General features: G+C 41.2%; 1 long non-coding RNA gene across 3 annotated transcripts in view; it reads left to right on the top strand.

The window, feature by feature from the left end:
- The window catches only part of LOC120384562, a 119562-nt gene that overhangs the window by 83579 nt on the left and 16940 nt on the right, over positions 1-19043 (top strand). The window lies entirely within an intron of this gene.

Here is a 19043-nt window from a genome sequence, read left to right as displayed (position 1 = left end):
ACTGCCCAAAATGGGCCAGGAATGCTGAGCCTGCCTAAATTGAACAATCTCCTTATTAAATGCTGATGATGGTGGGCTCAAGGGATTTTCTATATTTTTGTTTGTTTTTAGGCTGTGTTATGTTGGCTAGATATCCTCAGGGCAAAATGTGCGCAGTCCACGAGACCTGAGGTAAAAGGAAACAATCGTTGTAAAGAACTTCTGCATAGTTTGCTGTAATTGCGGTCTATCTCTGGGGAAACTGATAGAGCTCTGGGCCTTCTATTTACCAATACGTGGGTTTTCTTTAGCAGCATTCACTGTTACCTGTGCTCATTTGAAGTGTCATAAGGAACTCATCCAAACATATGAGTGTGGATGACTGGCTGATACTTGTGCTGTCCCCAATACTTATCTGGGATGATTCCATCACCAGTATTCCCAGGGGCACATTTCCATTGACTCCAAGCTTTCTGTAGTGGCTATAGATAATCTGCACGGCCAGCCTTTGCCTCTGGAGCATCTGAACCTCTTCCATGTCCAGGAAGCTGGAACATGTATTGCTGACTATTTCCTTGAGAAGGGTACCTCATCTGTCTCAGTACAAACTGCTGTTTGTTCCTCATCCACCTCCCCATAAACTCTTTTCCCCTCTCCCCCCAAACTCCTCTTTTCTCCTAGCATCCTAAAATGTGCTTAACTCTATTTGTCCCAAGCTCCATCTTTCTCACAACTTCCATCACAAACAAACAAACCAACCAACCCACCCTCTACTGTCTAAGTGCAACTGCTAGGGAGATTCTTGAGCCAGAGTGGTGGATCCAGCAGATGAACTGATTGGAAACCCCTTTCTGCTGGCTTCTGCCTGCCAAAACAATGCCTAAAATCTTCCTACAGTTGCCCTGCACATTTCTGAAAATAGACTGTGTGCTTATCTCTGGCCATCCCTAAGATGCTTCCCTTTTCCATTCAGCCAGTCTTTGGTGCTCATACGTTCTCTAGAAGGTCCATGCACTCCTATGTCCTGTTTGTTCTCCAGGATGTATGCTCGCATCAGAATTAGTGCTCGTGCAATGTGTCCCTTCATTCTCCTATCTGTACCTGTGTAAATCACTGCTGATCATCTCAGAGATGCTTACAAGAAATGAAGAATAGGTTAATTTGCAAAAGTGGAATTCTCTTCTCTCCTAGTGTCTGTCAGGTAACTAAAAACACAACAGCTCTGCCTAAAAATACCATAGAGCTGGAACTTAATCCATTCCTTTGTCTTGTTGTATCCATTTCCTATGCTTCACACATTCTCAGTGATCCAATACCACTAGTGCCAACTAACTTCTATGGTTGCTGTGCCAAAGGCTGACAGATTAATAAATGGTAGACAATGACTATCAGTCTAGGGGACACACTTCCCTGGGCCATTTTGTGATGCGTTCACTACGCTTACTTTTCATTTGTGAAATCAATATCTTAATACATCTCCTAAAAGAAGAACATCTGTTTTCTCCACAGTTATATCTGACACTAGCACTCATCAATGTGATCATCTCAACCATCCTGATACACAGATGGTAGAACTGGAGTTTGTCTCATTTTTTTAGTTTGACATATGAAGTGTGATTTAACTCCTACATAAAATGTCATGGAGAAATAATTTGATACTCAAATAGTTGATTAATTTAATTAGGACCTTAATCACCATTGTTTTATAGAAAATGGAAACTTTGAGTTCAGGCCTGATGATTTGTAAAGTAAAGCACTCTTGTCATAGCAATGTCATCCAGACACCTATTTCTCACATATTGCTCTTTAATTAATCAGATCAACAAGGTGAGAATTATGGTGTTAATAATTCACACACTGTTTGTTGCTTTATTAAGAAACGGTTGAAGACTAAGCACCTTTGGAAGTATTAGGCATCATAATTCACACCCTGTAGTGCCTTAATGTGGTTATTTTTTCTTTAGTATTCTTGCCGGCAAGTTAAGAAAGTACAGGCTGGATGAATGGACTATAAGGTGGATAGAAAGCTGGCTAGATCGTCAGGCTTAATGGGTAGTGATCAATGGCTCCATGGCAGCCAGTATCAAGCAGAGTGCCACAAGGGTCGGTTCTGGGGCTGGTTTTGTTCAATATCTTCATTGATGATCTGGAGGATGGTGTGGATTTGCCAAGTTTGCAGATGACACTAAATCAGGAAGAGGGGTAGATATGCTGGAAGGTAGGGATAGGATACAGAGGGACCTAGACAAATTGGAGGATTGAGCCAAAAAAAAATCTGATGAGGTTCAACAAGGACAAGTGCAGAGTCCTGCACTTAGGAAGGAAGAACCCTATGCACTGCTACAGACTAGGGACCGAGTGGCTAGGCAGCAGTTCTTCAGAAAAGGACCTAGGGGTTACAGTGGATGAGAAGCTGGATACGAGTCAGCGTGCCCTTGTTACCAAGAAGGCAAACAGAAAATTTGAAAGCTTAAAATATAGTAAATATTTTATGTTCCTATTGATGGGAAATAGTTCATGTCAGAATAATTAAAGTAAAAAGCAAAGTCCTTCAGGTTTTTCCTCCTCTTTTGTATTTAGATTAAATATTGCCTTTAGTTTTGAACAAGCAGCAATATTACTATGGGTTCAATGATGGATCAAATAGACATTTGTAAATCTCACAACACTGATAAGGTTACTTTCAGGGTTCTGTAAAGCTTTTTCTAAAAATTACAATAAAGAGAAGAAAGAAGAAAGAAAGAAAGAAAGAAAAACACACAGCGCTCAGGCATTGTTAATGAATAGACAGTCCCACAGCCACTTGATCTGGGAAACACATTTCAGTGATATGTATGTAGTGTGTAATTAAAGCACACTAAATGGAGGAAATATACAAAAACATGAATTGCACACACACACACACACACCATATTGTGGCTTAACTATTGGTATGTACACATAAATGAAAAGGACTCTACAGTATATGTTAAAACAAACAAACAAACCAACCAACCTTATCTGTGCTAAACTAGTAAAAATCCATTTCTCAAATCAGTTAAGAAGCTTTATATGGCAAGCTAACAAATGGACACTATAGAAGATGTTGCTATTTGTTAAGAAATGACCAGTTTGCTAAGAAGCCACAGGCAATGGAATTAATTTTGCCCTGAGTTTTTTCTCTAAACTCGTATACCAGGGGCACAATCATGTTACAGACTACAGGTGTTGCTCCCCATTAACACCCTGGTACTGACTGGCTACTTTAAAAAGGGGGAGAATTTAGGGTATAGCTCGTCAGGGGCACAGTGAACACAGGGACTACATCCTTGGAAAGGCTGCCAGAGCTACCACTATTAAAGCATTCCTGGGTACATACAGAAATAAATCATTGAGTTGTTACCTAAGGGTATGTCTACACTACGGGATTATTCCGAATTTACATAAACCGGTTTTGTAAAACAGATTGTATAAAGTCGATTGCACGCGGCCACACAACGCACAGTAATTCGGCGGTGTGCGTCCATGGTCCAAGGCTAGCGTCGATTTCTGGAGCGTTGCACTGTGGGTAGGTATCCCAAAGCTATCCCATAGTTCCTGCAGTCTCCCCCGCCCCTTGGAATTCTGGGTTGAGATCCCAGTGCCTGATGGGGCAAAAATCATTGTCGTGGGTGGTTCTGGGTACAGCCTCACCCCTCCCTCCGTGAAAGCAGCAGACAACCGTTTTGCGCCTTTTTTCCTGGGTGAACTGTGCAGACGCCATAGCACAGCAAGCATGGACCCTGCTCAGCTCAATACCGCACTCGTGGACGTTTTAAAGACCTCGCGCATTCTCGTGCAGTTTATGGTGAACCAGGACCTGCAAAGCCAGGCGAGGAGGCGGCGGCTACGGCAGCGCGGCGATGAGAGTGATGAGGACATGGACACCGAATTCTCTCAAACCGCGGGCCCCTGCGCTTTGGAGATCCTGATGGTAATGGGGTAGGTTCTAGCCATTGAATGCCGATTTTGGGCCCGGGAAACAAGCACAGACTGGTGGGACCACATTGTGTTGCGGGTGTGGGACGATTCGCAGTGGCTGCGAAACTTTCGCATGCATAAGGGCACTTTCATGGAACTTTGTGACTTGCTTTCCCCTGCCCTGAAATGCCATAATACCAAGATGAGAGCAGCCCTCACAGTGGAGAAGTGAGTGGCAATAGCCCTCTGGAAGCTTGCAACGCCAGACAGCTACCGGTCAGTCGGGAATCAATTTGGATTTGGAAAATCTACTGTGGGGGCCGCTGTGATGCAAGTAGCCAAAGCAGTCATTAAGCTGCTGCTACGAAAGGTTGTGACTCTGGGAAACGTGCAGGCCATAGTGGATGGCTTTGCTGCACTGGGATTCCCTAACTGTGGGGGGGCGATAGATGGAACCCATATCCCTATATTGGCACCGGAGCACCAGGGCACCCAGTACGTAAACCGCAAGGGGTACTTTTCCATGCTGCTGCAAGCACTGGTGGATCACAAGGGACGTTTCACCAACATCCACGTGGGATGGCCAGGGAGGGTTCATGACGGCTGCAGCAAGGGAATTACTTCCCAGACCAGAAAATAACAGTTGGGGATGTTGAAATGCCTGTAGTTATCCTGGGGGACCCAGCCTACCCCTTGATGCTATGGCTCATGAAGCCATACACAGGCAGCCTGGACAGTGGTCAGGAGCTGTTCAATTACAGGCTGAGCAAGTGCAGAATGGTGGTAGAATGTGCATTTGGCCGTTTAAAGGTGCGCTGGCGCACATTACTGACTCGCTCAGACCTCAGCCAAACCAATGTCCCCTATGTTATTGCTGCTTGCTGTGTTCTCCACAATCTCTGTGAGAGTAAGGGGGAGACCTTTATGGCGGGGTGGGAGGCTGAGGCAAATCACCTGGCTGCTGATTACGCGCAGCCAGACACCAGGGAGATTAGAAGAGCACACCAGGAAGCGGTGAGCATCAGAGAAGCTTTGAAAACGAGCTTCATCAATGGCCAGGGTACAGTGTGACTGCTGTGTTTGTTGATGAACACCCACCCCCCTTGATTGACTCATTCCCTGTAAGCAACCCACCCTTCCCCTTCGATTACAGCTTGCTTATGGAAATAAAGTCACTATAGTTTAAAAATCATGTATTATTTATTAATTCATTATAAAAAGAGGGAGAGAACTGAGAAGGTAGCCCGGGTGTGGTTTGGGAGGAGGATAGGAGGGATGGAAAAGCCCACTAAAAATTTTCACAGTAATGACAGCCTTCTGGTTGGGCTGTCCACGGGGGTGGAGTGGGCGGGTGCACAGAGCCTCCCCCAACGCATTCTTACACGTCTGGGTGAGGAGGATGTGGAACATGGTGAGGGGTGAGGGGCTGCAGCGGCACTCTGTGATCCTGCTGCCGTTCCTGAAGCTCCACCAGATGCCGGAGCATGTCAGTTTGATCACGCAGCAGCCCCAGAGTTACATCCCGCCACCGCTGATCTTCCTGCTGCCACCTCTGATCTTCCTGCCGATCTTCCTGCCACCACCTCTCATCTCAGGTGTCCCTCCTGTCCTCACGTTCACTGGCATCTTTCCTGTAATTTGATACCACCTCCTTCCACTGATTCAGATGAGCTCTTTCCTTGCGGGTTACTTCCATTATATCCGAGAACATCTCATCTCGCGTCTTCTTTTTCCTCCGCCTTATCTGAGCTAGCCTTTGAGATGGAGTAGGGAGGCTTGAAAAATTTGCAGCTGCATAAGGGAGGGAAAAAAGGGAGAGAAGTATTTTAAAAAGATACATTTTACAGAACAATGGTTATACTCTTTCACAGCGAACAGCACTATTCACCTTACATAGCACATGTGATTTCACTACAAGGTCACATTTTTCATCTTAATATTGAGTGCCTGCGGCTCTGGTGTTACAGATCTCACAGACACAGGTCCGGGCATCAGAATTCAGCTTGCATGCGGCTATGGTAAGCCACTGTCTTTCGGCTTCAGCAGTGCTTTACCCCTCCCACCACCGCATGGCTGGTACCATGAAAGCTCACTGCTAATACCCCCACACACACACACACCGCGCTAGCCAAACACGAAAAAGCTCATCGGTATTTCACTCCTCCCCTCCCCCCGCTCGGTTGGTGCAGGAAAGGAATTTTTATTAAGCTGCATTCCACGAACCCAGTAGGAAAATGGCCATCTCTGTCCCCTTAATTAAATTCCTGATTTTCAACCAGGTTCCCCTGAATGATATCACTCTGCTGAGGATAACACAGCAAGATAAAGAACGGATGTTTCTTGAATGCCAGCAATAACCGGAACCATACACAGCTATGCTTTGCCATGCAATGATACCCGATTACTTGCTACATGCATGGCGTAGTAAAGTGTCCTATCATGGTGGATGGAACAAGGCTGCCTTGCCCAGAAACCTTCTGCAAAGGCTTTTGGAGTACCTCCAGGAGTGCTTCATGGAGATGTCCCTGGAGGATTTCCGCTCAATCCCCAGACATGTTAAACTTTTCTAAGTAACTTTACTGGCTGAGAATGCATCCCAAGTCCTCAGGGCAAATTAATCATTAAAAAATGCTTGCTTAAAAAACAAATGTTTGATATTTACAAAACGGTACACTCACCAGAGGTCCCTTCCATGGCTTCATTGTCTGGGATAGTTGCTTGGAAGGGCTGGGAGGGTAATTCCGTCTGGGTCAGAAAAAGCTCCTGGCTGTTGGGGCTAACGGAGTGCCGTGTGCTTTCTGCAAGGTCATCCTCCTCACCTTCTTCATCGTATTCTTCCCCGTCCACATAATCCTCAGCCATGGCTGAGATTACAACCCCCACCTCGGAATCCACAGACAGGGGTGGGGTAGTTGTGGAGCAGCCCCCTAAAATTGCATGCAGCTCAGCGTAGAAGCGGCATGTTTTTGGCCCTGCACCAGACCTTCCATTTGCTTCTTTTGTTTTCTGGTAGGCTTGTCTGAGCTCCTTAACTTTCACTCTGCACTGCACTGAGTCCCTGCTGTGGCCTTTTCCCATCATAGCCTTGGAAATTCTTTCAAATACTTTTTCATTTCGTCTTTTCAAACGCAGTTCTGTTAGCACTGAATCCTCTCCCCATATAGCGATCAGATCCAGTACCTCCCATGTAGTCCACGCTGGAGCTCTTTTTCGATTCTCAGGAGACTGCATTGTTACCTGTGCAGATGAGCTGTGTGTGGTCACCTGTGCTGATGTCCACGCTGGGGAAGCAGGAAATAAATTTCAAAAATTCGCAGGGCTTTTCTTGTGTACCTGGCCAGTGCATCCAAGTTCAGAATGCTGTCCAGAGCAGTCACAGTGGTGCACTGTGGGATACCGCCCGGAGGCCAATACCGTTGATTTGCAGCCACACTAACCCTAATCCGATATGGTAATACCGATATTAGCGCTACTCCTCTCGCCGGGGAGGAGTACAGAAACCGGTTTAAAGAGCCCTTTATGTCGATATAAAGGGCCTCGTGGTGTGGACGGGTGTGGCGTTAAATCGGTTTAACGCTGCTAAAAATCGGTTTAAAAGCCTAGTGTAGACCAGGCCTAAGTCAAGCTGAATTTCTCCTGGGGGGTCTTGCAATAGCATGGCTCCTTTCACACCTCTTCTAGCTGGGCTGTGACATATATTTAAAGGTATTGTCAATCCTGTAGTTGTAGCTGAAACAGGTTGGGTTTACTGAAAGAAACCAAAAATGCATGAAGGCTTCTGAAAGCCAACCTGAGAAGTAAAACTGAACAAATACCTTAGAAAAGAGGCTACAAATAAACAACAGAATAGATTTTGTGTGTGTGTGTGTGTGTGTGTGTGTGTGTGTGTGTGTGTGTGTGTGTGTGTGTGTGTGTGTGTTGGGGAGGGGTAATGCATACAATTCATTTTGTTCTTTAGTAACTAGCTTTTGTAAACTATTAGGTAACGGTGGTATCAGCCAGATGCCACTGGAGCTTCTTCAAGCTTCCAAAGCATACTTCAAATATACTATACATCTTGCATTCTGGTTGTTTCACTGCTCCTCATCCTAAGGCCCAGATCATTCCACGGGGAGTTAGGCGCCTAAATACTATTGAGGATCTGGGCCGGAGTGCACCTACATCTCACAGAAATCAATAAGTGGGGGTCATTCTGCTCTATCCAGGAAGCACTCAATATTTTGCAGGATTGAGCCCTTATGAGAGCTGAGTGGGAACCAGATTTTTCCATTTCCCACCAATATCCACAAGTTGGGAATTTTGGTCCATTCCAGAACTTAAAAAAACAAAAACAAAAAACATTTTCTTGAAAAAAAATTAAAAAAAAGTTTTTTTTCCATTTACCGGTAGATAAAAATCAAAAATAGTTCATTCCAATTTCAAATATTTCATTCCTTCTACAATTTCATAGTATATACATAAAACAAAGTTGAAATCAAAAAAGACATTTCAAAGTGGAAAGGTCAGAATATTTTCTCCTGAAAAGGGTAAAATGGAATGTTCTGACCTTATCAGAATGCTCCATTCCATTTTTATTTTTCAAAATGAAGTTGTCTCAAAATCAAGATGTTTCTCTGAAACATTTCACATTCAACAAATTAGTATTTTTCAATGGAAAAAAATGTTCCACTGGAAATTTTCTGACTAGTTCTACTTACATATTTAGGCTACTAGGGCTGATGTTGACACGAACTTTGGACAGAGCCCAGCAGCACCTCAAACGGCCCCAGGGCTTGTCTACAGCTGAGCTGCTATAGTGCTTAGTGAAGATGCTAACAACTCCAAAGGGGGAGCTTCTGCCATCGGCATATATACACCACTTCCCTGGGAGGCAATATTTATGTTGATGGGAATAGCTCTCCTGTCGACATAATACTGTCTACACTAGAGATTAGTCTGTATAACTGTCACTCAGGGGTCTGCATTTTTCTCACACCCCAGCTACACAGTTATATCAAGATTAGTTCCTATTGTAGACCAAGCCCCAGGGTCAGACAGTTAGCCAACACTCTGAGCCCATTTATACGGGCTTTGCATGATGTGGAGGATTTGCTCCTTATGGGACTGCAATTTCACTGGCAAAGTTCACATTCATTTTATGATGAAACTGTGTTAGGAAAAGTGACAATTTTTTTCCCCTTTAATTGCTTCATCTTATGAGAGATATTTTTCACTCAGTATCAGCTGTTACCTTAAATTAAATTATCAACATATAAAAGTGTGTAGTATTCCAATCGCTTTAAAAGAAGCAATGGACACTAATTCTTTCTATGATGTTAGATACTAGTTAATTCAGTGGTGTGATGCTTTTTAATAGCAATACTACTAAAGGTTTTCAAACTGAAGGTGCATTAATTTGACACACAATACACATACCTGTTTATATTTTGACCAGTTTCATGCAGTGTTTTTAAATGCTAGATATAAATAATGGACAAATAATTTTGTTCTCCATGACTCTTAGCTGTGCGATAAATGAAAAGGATTCACACTGCTGGCAGAAATTAAAAGTCCGTAGGGCATAAAAGGTTACTATCTATTTAAAGCACAAGAGACCTACATTCAAGATCTGATTAATTTCTTAAACAAAATACTTTATGGATTGTTAACTTCTATGTTAAACCCTGAAAGAAATAAACAGTAAAATCTCATATTGTCCTTCAATTGAATGACATTATCTTGGTGCTGAGAAAACCTGAACTTGATGGCTTATGTTTAGAGACCTTTATTTTGCTGAGCATTACTTTTGCAAAACTAACACTAAAATAATTGTGGGTTTTTTACCATTATTGTGAATTTATAAATATGAATTAACTTGTTTTGTTCAATGATGCCTTGAAAGAAAAGAACGGCCTTTGATCCAGTCAGTCGTCGTCTGAAAATGAAATGAATATGAATAAGGTATTTTGTTTTGTAAAAAACAATACTATTTGCAATATGATAATGCCCAGGCACCTGAGTGAAGGTCTGGGTTCTAGTCCCAGCTCCACCACCGATCACCTGGGTGACCCCGGGGAAGCCACTTCACCTCTTTTTTGCCTCAGCTTCCCCATCTGTATCATTTTTGTTATTGCTTATTGGAAGAGAAGACATTTCTTACTACTGCACGCACCGGATTCTGGGGACCTGATTTCTCAGATGGTGTAAACTGGTGTGATTTATACCGGCTTAGAATTTGTCTCTGGAATCTGTCAACACAATAATTAGGTCATGTATGTGTTGCCTTGCACTGCACAGCCTGCTGCAGTGTTTGCTGGCAGGCCTTCCTGTTCCAAAGAGCCCCATATTCTGAGGGGTGGAGTACCTTCTGTGAGCTGCTGGGCACCCTCAGCTTCACTAACATCAATGAGAGTGGAGGAATGAGTTCCCATAGTCGTGAAGTGCTAAAGTCTCTTGGTTGTGTGTTAGAATTATCAAGAGAGATTATGAAAAGTTTGAGAATTTTCTGGGGAAGAATCTAAAGATGATGAGAAGCTGTGGGAATGAGTACAAGTTTTGTGACAAAAAACAAAAATTTAAGGCAACACAGAAATTAATTTTTCTTCTCAATTTCTTCTCTATCACTTCTTCCAGCACTAACAATAAAGTTCCTGACTTTCCACTTCCTTACAAGTCATAAATGCTGGTGCACAATGGAGGGAAAGTGAGTGCAAAAAGCACTGAATCAGAATGGCAGGCATTTAACACCTGCTTTACATTGTCAGTCAATGAAGAATCAGGTCAGAAGTCCCCAGAACAATTTCAAGGCCCAGTAAAGCTGATGGTTCCACCACCAAACGTGATACCTAGACTCTACTGTCAGTGCCTCTGACCAAACAATTAATGAATTTGCCTTGGTCAGCCATGTTTTAATATATACTCTGGAGTTGACATTGCCTAATATCCTTATCTAGAGATGCTTGTCAATGAAATAATGCAAGAATGCGTATCTATTATAAATCTTGATAACTTGACAGGTTCAAATTAATAAAAAAAATCAGGAGATAAATATGGTTTTCATCACTGTAACTAGCGTGGTACAAAAAGGAACAAAAATCAAATTATTGAAAACTTTTTTATTAAAGTCTACATAGGGAATCATCATTCATTTTTGAAACTCACTATAAATTCCATCTTCATCATACAGCTTTTGATTGCCCTGCTAAAGAACTCATATTACTCAATTATTATTACCTGTTTTGCTTTCAACGTTATACTTGCCTTATAATAGCTTCACTGACATTACAGGCAAACGAACTGTAATGGAAGAGCCTTACTATGCTCTCCTCCTTTTACCTTTTTAAACAGAAAAAAGGAGTATGAACCATTTTAGTAATTTGTCTCCATCTGCTTAAGGGACTAAGCTCCACCCCCAATTGGCTATTGTCTGGGATTGAAGACACAGTATGAGTATCTCAGCCTACAAGAAATCAGCTCATGCTGATCTGGATGGTATCAATGATTTCTTGGAAACACTGGACCACTGTCTCTAATTCCATTTCTGATATCCCATAATAATATTGAGACTTCTGTCCTGAAGTTTCTGCCTTCTGATGTTTGAGGATGTTTCTTAAGACCTGCTCTATGCCCATTGTCAATAGACATTGGTTCAGGCCCTTAGTGTACTGTACAGTGCCTTTCACTTGTTGACATCTGCCACCCTCAGATAGATAGATAGCTATTTAAAAAAAAAACACAAAAACTATCTAACTCATTAGATTTGTATGGAATCCCAACTTGATTGCTCTGGGTGTTTTTGAGAAATGCCTACAAAATTTATAAAGATGCCAGTTGGATTACAGCAACTTTTTAAAAAAAAGGTTCATGGACCTCAGTATAGATTGGGCATGATTGTTGCAAGTGATTGACTCCATGCATTCACTGAGGCTCCTTATGGTATTAAATAGCAGATACTTGTCAATCCAGGTGCAGTGCATTACCACCACAATTACAATATTTACAGCTCTCCCCTGCTGATTTCACAAATGGGGCCTGTCAGTCAGTCAGGCAAAGCTTTAAAGGAAAGTAGGCTGAAAAATAAGCAGGAGAAAAAAGTTGTCATTGCAGGAAGTTCATTTCTCCCTTTGTTCAATTCCTGTTCATCTATGTGTTGCTGTAAATCACTCTCCTGCCCCCCATTTTTTATTTCTCATCTCATCCACTTGCTGGACAATGATGTTATATCAGAGGCAGTGGACTACTTTAAGCTACAGTATGCTGCCTCTTCAGTTGCCTAAATCAGACTGTCAGGGTTTCAGACACAGAGTGAAGACCCAACATCTCAAACTATGTGCTTCTCCCAGAGACTCCCAACACTCAGCCTCACTGAACAACCAGCCTCCCAACTGCCATCGAACCTTTCCCTCTTGGTGATCAATATCCACCTGAGGAGGAGGAACATCAGGTGTGCTCTTAGCACAGTCATCATTTTTTAAAGGGACCGCTCAGTGCAACAAAATCAGTCTACTCACAGGAGTGCAGGCTGGGGACTTGATGCTCTATTTAACTGAATTACAACAAAGCAGGGGAAACTCCCACCTCCCACTAACTGACAGTTGGGGAGGGAGGGGACGTGCTTTGCTGATGTATCTCTACTCAGTAAATTCATGATATTATTTTTGTTGTATTTATAGTTGAGTAGAAGCTGCAGAGAGAAGATTGTAGGCCAACAAGGAAACTACTGTATAATGATCCAAATGCAACTACATTTTTAGTAGAAGATTAAATCTGATTACCCTAAGGGGGGGAACATAATCTGATTGACTTATAAGTGTTCAAATGTCACATTTTCCTATTGTCCTCCTACTCAGATGAGCACATGTAGGAGGCTTGATTTGCTGTACTGACTTCAAAGGGTGTTTCTGGGTACTGAGTACTTTTGTAGGTCAGGCCCTTGTTTAGGAGCCCAACTTTAGGCAACTGTTTTTTAAAATCTTGGCTAATAATCTTATGCCACTGAAGAGGAGTTTTCTTGAGTTTCTAATGACATACTTCTTTAATCTGTAGGCTTGAGGTGCCAGAAAATATAAATCTTAAATCCTGTGGCAGGGACAGGGTTGACTATTGCCTTTCCTGCATTGCAGGATAGTATAATTATAAAGATGCCCTATCTGGGACTGTGAATGGGGAAAAGAACAAATTATTTCTTCAGCCAAGCTCTCTCTAGTTTACCTCTTCCCTTCCCTTCTTCCACACACATACAACAGTTACACAACTTTTATATAAAATTGACTGTTTGCACGCATTCACATAGCCTGTGGCATAGGAATTTTAGGTTGCAAGTAAACTAAACAGAGTTTTATAAGGATTTATCGTGTTATATTTTTTCTCTAGATAGGTTTACCACTTTCTTTATGAATGAACTGCTGTTATCATCTGTTAAATCCTCTGCATCTAGCCTCATTGCTCATACTTTTGTCACTAGAAGCCAATACTGTATCTCATCACAATGATCGACTGAACTATCAGCACTCTGTGATACCCAACCTCGCATATAGTCAGGTCAATGATGCTGACTCATCACTTCCCACAAACACGCTGCCTTTGGGTATGTCTGTGATCTGACAAAGTGGATGACATTTTCTCATTGTAAGGTCACAACAGAGTTCAACATCAGAGTTGGTTTATTTATGACATACTGTGCTAGATTCCATTAAGTGTCATAAAACCAAAATCAAATTGTAGCATAATAAGGTTTACTTATATGAAAGAATTCCAATACTGCAGATTCACAAATGTACATCAGTAGTGGCAACGTATCTTATCTTGTCTGTGATTCTTTGTTTCTATCGCTTTCCCTACCCAACCAAAATTGATTATAAGAAAAAATGGGAATACATTAAATACTGCTACACTGTTGACATTTGACACTAAAACCGTCCACAGACTATTTCCCCCCCCCCCCAATCTGGTCATTTGTTTTGTGGTAAAGAAATATTTCAGTGTCGAACTATTTGAGGGGGGGGGAAGTGGGGGGGAGAGTCTACCTACCCCTTGAACATTCAAGGCTAGTTTTTCCATAAAGAGCATCAAAGAAAATATTTATAAGCAACCATGATCTTGAAAAGAGAGAAAAATATCATCAGGATAATTGTTGGAGAATACAGAACTTCAAAATGTTTAGAATAGGTAGCAAAACTATTCTGTATATACAGCTGTTCTGTGCTATAAAATTCTTAGTAGATTGTTATATAAGCTAGGGTTTTTTCTTCCATACAACCTTTTCATTAAATTGTGAGCTATGTAAATTTACCATCAAGCCATACAGGCATTTGACATTTTCCTTTAAAAAAAATTACACATTAGTGGAAGTGATCTCCGTCACAAATTAGCATAATAGAAATATTGCAGTAATAAAACAGTGTTGATATATTATTGTATAACTTTAAATCTTTGAAATGAATACCAAACAGACTGGAGTATAAAATGCAATGGATAATCCACTATATCTATATCCTGTACTTGCATTTAATGTTTATATATTCATGAATTCCTAAAAGGCATCACATTATCCAAGAGCTAAACATTAAGATTAATATGTACTTTACATTATTATAGATAATGTTTTGTTTCAGATACTGTATAAAATTTGATCATCGTCCTTATGGGGAAAAAAATGAATATGTAGAAAATCTCAGCACCATTCTATGCAGAAGAGCAACACAACTCATTGTAAACATGGTTTTGTTACACAGTGTACTACTCACACTTTATTACTCTGTAACACTTTGAGGATCTAAAACACTTTGCAGATATTAATGGAATAAACCTCACAGCACCCTGTGAAGTGAGTTATCTTCCTCCAGATTACTTGAGTTCAGTGAGACTACTCACATGCTTAAAGTTAAGCCTGTGCTTAAGTGCTTTGCTATACTGTGGCCAAATGGCATACTGTATGGGCTGGTCTACAAAAAAAATAAAAATAAGAATACGCAACTTCACTTCAGCTGAATAACGCTGAAGCTGAAGTAATCTCTTATATCGATATCTCGTCCTCCCCAGATCGATCGATGTGTCCGGGGCTCGGCCTTCGCCGCGCCACCGCCGCGGGGCGGTGGAGTTCGAATCGAGAAGCGCGCGTGGGGGGGGGATATATATCGCGAGATGATGAGCGCGATATATCATCTGAAAAATCATCGATATACCCCCCGTACGGCGGGTAGTGTAGACGTAGCCTATGTCTCAGATCCAGCAATCCTATGACACATACTTGGCTAAATTGCACTGTAGTACTTTGAAAAGAGATTGCCCAAAGAGGCAGTTTAAAATCTGGGTCCAGATTAGAGTTAGGTGAGGGTGCAGGACACGCATCCAAATCTATAGGAAGACACAGTCCCTAGAAGAAGCGCCTGTTCTTTCTCAATGTTTCCTCTATTCCACCAAAAGGAGATGACACAGCTGTGTGCTGGAAGGGAAGCTATCAAGAGGGTTTAGTGAATGGAATTGAGGATAGAGTTCTAGATAATTAAATTCCTCCCCATTTCTCTGCTGATAGGGCCTCCCTTTGCTCCCCCTCACCAAGTATTCTCTTTGCCCCCTCACCAATCCTACTGTGTCTCACGTGACTTTCTATCTTCTATTTCCTTCCACACCACATCACCCTATCTATCCCCAGTGCAGTCCCCTACCTGATATACCTTCCACTATGGCTGCCCACTTGCAGGCCATGCAGCGTTCATAATCTCCGTGGAGCCATAATGCACACACAAACCATTTCCCTCCGGGCCACATAAATTAGTGAGAGCATATCACAGATTAACACTAACATAGAGCTTGTAAAACAAGCCATTTTTTTTTAAATCGAAAATAAGACAAAAAATAGGAAACTATACAAGAAGTGATGACACCCCCCCCATTTTTTAGCCCACAAGTTCTATCCTGGTCTAAAACTGTGCTTATGAGAGTTAAGGTGGGTTTGGTTCAGTTTTGGCAAACAGGGCATATGTGTACATCACACTCAGGTTTAGAGTAGAAAGCTAACTCCAGCCTTAATTATTGAGGATCAGTATGCCTGAGATACTGTAGTAGTTAATGCACTTACTATGGAGTATGTGTAATAATTAAATTAGTAGGGAAATTAGAGAATCTGAAACTGGTAACATAACAGAATATAAATGTCTCTCTCCAAGTGATAGACTCAGCGAGTCTATCTGAATCTACCTTCCACAATATTCTCTCTATAAATGTACTTTGTAGCCATCCTGAATATTAAGCCAGAATCAATTATGTGTTGTGTAAGTTATTTAAACTTAAATTTCAATACATTAGATGACATAAAATCAGGTGAAAGGCAGTAACTATTATAGCCCAGAGCCCTCTAAATAGTTGGTATTTCATGAAGTAAATCTTAGAGTAGTCAGGAGAAGCCTTCTCTCTCAGCTTTACAATGAGTGTGTGTTCAGAGTCCATAGACAAGATTTGCTTGAAAAGCATTATGAAGAAAATTGTGGATTTATGGCAACAGCAGAAGATGTACAACTGATTACAACTTTAAATTCAAATGGGAGAGATGAAGTCCCCATTAAGCATTTCTTTGAATGTATTATTCTTGCAGGAAATCTCAGCAGTGACTAGAATCTGATATCTTGCTAAGTCTTATAAAAAGGGAATATTTACTCTATGTATTATACATTTCAAATACCATGTATTCACTCTTTTGGGGGCGATGAGAAACTGTTCACAGTTTATTGTTAATCAGCTTCTTCTTCATAAATATATTCTCAGTTTAAATGATCATATCACTGCTCCTGTATTTTTGCATTTCTGAACAAGTGTAATACATGCATTTAAAAACTAACAATATCCGGCACTGTTACGGTTGAGGAATCAGGCACTCAGAAGCCAGCTTAGGATGAACATTCTTCCTTGTACTAATGCTTTAAAATATGGGTCCTCTTTTTTATACCATTAATACAATCTAATAAAAAACCCTAAATTGCTTAAACAACCTTAGATCAATTTACAGTACATACCTATATATTGCAGGTATACTACATACAGATTTTGGACTTTTGATTTTTAGATGTCACTGAGATTTGCAGAACAAGCCAAGTTTAAAGAAAAATAACCTCAATAGTTTTATAACTTTAAAGTTTAAATTGGCAAAGAAAAACTTCTTGCCTAGTTTTATTTATACTGAATCAAAGTTAGCATAATATAGAAGTCAAGTCATTTTAGCCTCTGTATAGTTTAAAGCTCACAATTATCTCACAGTTGGGATAGATTCAATCTCTGGACCATTTCAAACTCAGAGATTGTCTCACATGCACGGATATTTCTGAATCAAACTGAAAATCATCAAAAGTTGCAATAGTCTAAACTTGAGACCATCTCAGACACTCTCATTTAATATGATACATTAATGCCTGAAAAACTATTGCCCAGTTGTTTACATGCAAGAGCTTCCATCTCAAATGTGGCAATTATCATCTGTATTGAAAACTGAGGCCAAGTATTTGTTTAGTTTCTGAGCTATATCTAGATTATCCTTCATCTCTACCCCATCCTCCCCCCCCGTCCTCTTTTTATTTATATGGCTAAAGAATTTCTTACTGTTTGTTTTAATTAACTTTTCAAAGTTTAACTCAATTAGACTTTTGGCAATTCTACTTTATCCCTATACTTTTTGACCATCAAGAAGTAGCTTCCTTTGCTGATCAATCCTTTCTTCCATTCCTTGTATGCTCTCTCTTTTTTGAGGTGTTTAAACAACCACTTCAGTCTAGAGCCCTTCCTTACAAGTTTGTTGCCCATGCTTCGGATGCATTTTCCAGATATTTTTTGCATCTTTGATTTCAAGAAATTGCAAGTTTTGACCACATTTAACTCCCTGACCTCTTCAGTTCAGATGACTTCATTATTTCTCCTAGTTCTCAAAGTCTTCTCTTTCAAACTCAAAAACTTTAGTTACCAACTTGTTTTTGATTATTCTTCAGTTTAATTTAAAATTGTCTAACGTATGATCACTTAATCCAAAGGTTGTTTTTTTTAAAAACAATCAACTCCTCTATGATGATCTCACTGTTCAATAGATCCCAGTCTATTTTAGACTCAGATCTGTTGGTTCAGTGTCTGTTTTGTAAAGAAATTTGTCATTTATTACATCCAAGACTATCTGGGCCTTACCATTGTTAGTAGCATTTGTTCTCAATCTATATCTGGGACCCTAAAGTCTCCCAAAATGACAGTTTCCAGTAAGCAGTGTTGTTGTATCTTGTTAGTCCCAGGATATTAGAAAGACAAGGAGGGTGAGGTAATATATCTTTTATTGGACCAACTTCTGTTGGTGAGAGAGACAGGCTTCCAAGCTTACATAGGGTATGGCTACACTTGCAGCTGTACAAGGAGTGGTCCTGCGGCAGCGCTTTGAAGTGCGAGTGTGGTCACGGTGCCAGCACTGGGAGAGGGCTCTCCCAGCACTGCAGGTACTCCACCTCCACCTGGGGCAGTGTTTACACTGGTGCTTTGCAGTGCTGTAACTTGCTGCACTCAGAGGGGTGTTTTTTCCACACCCCTGAGCGAGAAAGTTGCAGCGCTGTAAAGCGCCAGTGTAACCAAGGCCATAGAGCTCTTCTCCAGGTCTGGAAAACTAACTTAAAGTGTCACTGCTAAATACAAGGTTTGAACAGATTGTTCAGCATAAGTAGTTAACACACATTTCAAGGGACCATTCAAGGTGAAATTGCCGCTTGAAATATGTGTTAAATACTTATGCTAAACAATCTGTTCAAACCTTGTATTTATCTACACTGGAACTTCATAGGCAAAACTTTTATCATTCAGGGGTGTTAAAACACCCCCCCTCCCCACTCCCACACCAAAATGACAAAAGTTTTTCTGACGAAAAGCGCCGGGGCGGAAGTTTTTTGTCCGCAGAAGAGCTTTCTCCTGCCAACACACAGGCAGCTACACTGCACGCCTTTTAGCAGCAAGGCTGTCACTAAAAGTGAGGCAGTGTCGACAAAGCCTTAGTTTCCCATCCTGGAGAAGAGCGCTGTGTACGCTCCAAAATTTGTCTCTCATCAACAGAAGATGGTCCAATTAAAAAAAAAATATTACCTCAGTCACCTTGTCTCTACAATTTTCAGTAGTATTTATCTGTGTAATAA

This window comes from Mauremys reevesii, linkage group 16 (assembly GCF_016161935.1).
Source record: "Mauremys reevesii isolate NIE-2019 linkage group 16, ASM1616193v1, whole genome shotgun sequence".
NCBI lineage: Eukaryota > Metazoa > Chordata > Testudines > Geoemydidae > Mauremys > Mauremys reevesii.
Note: the sequence above shows the minus strand (reverse complement) of the source record. Positions and strands in the feature narration are given on the sequence as shown.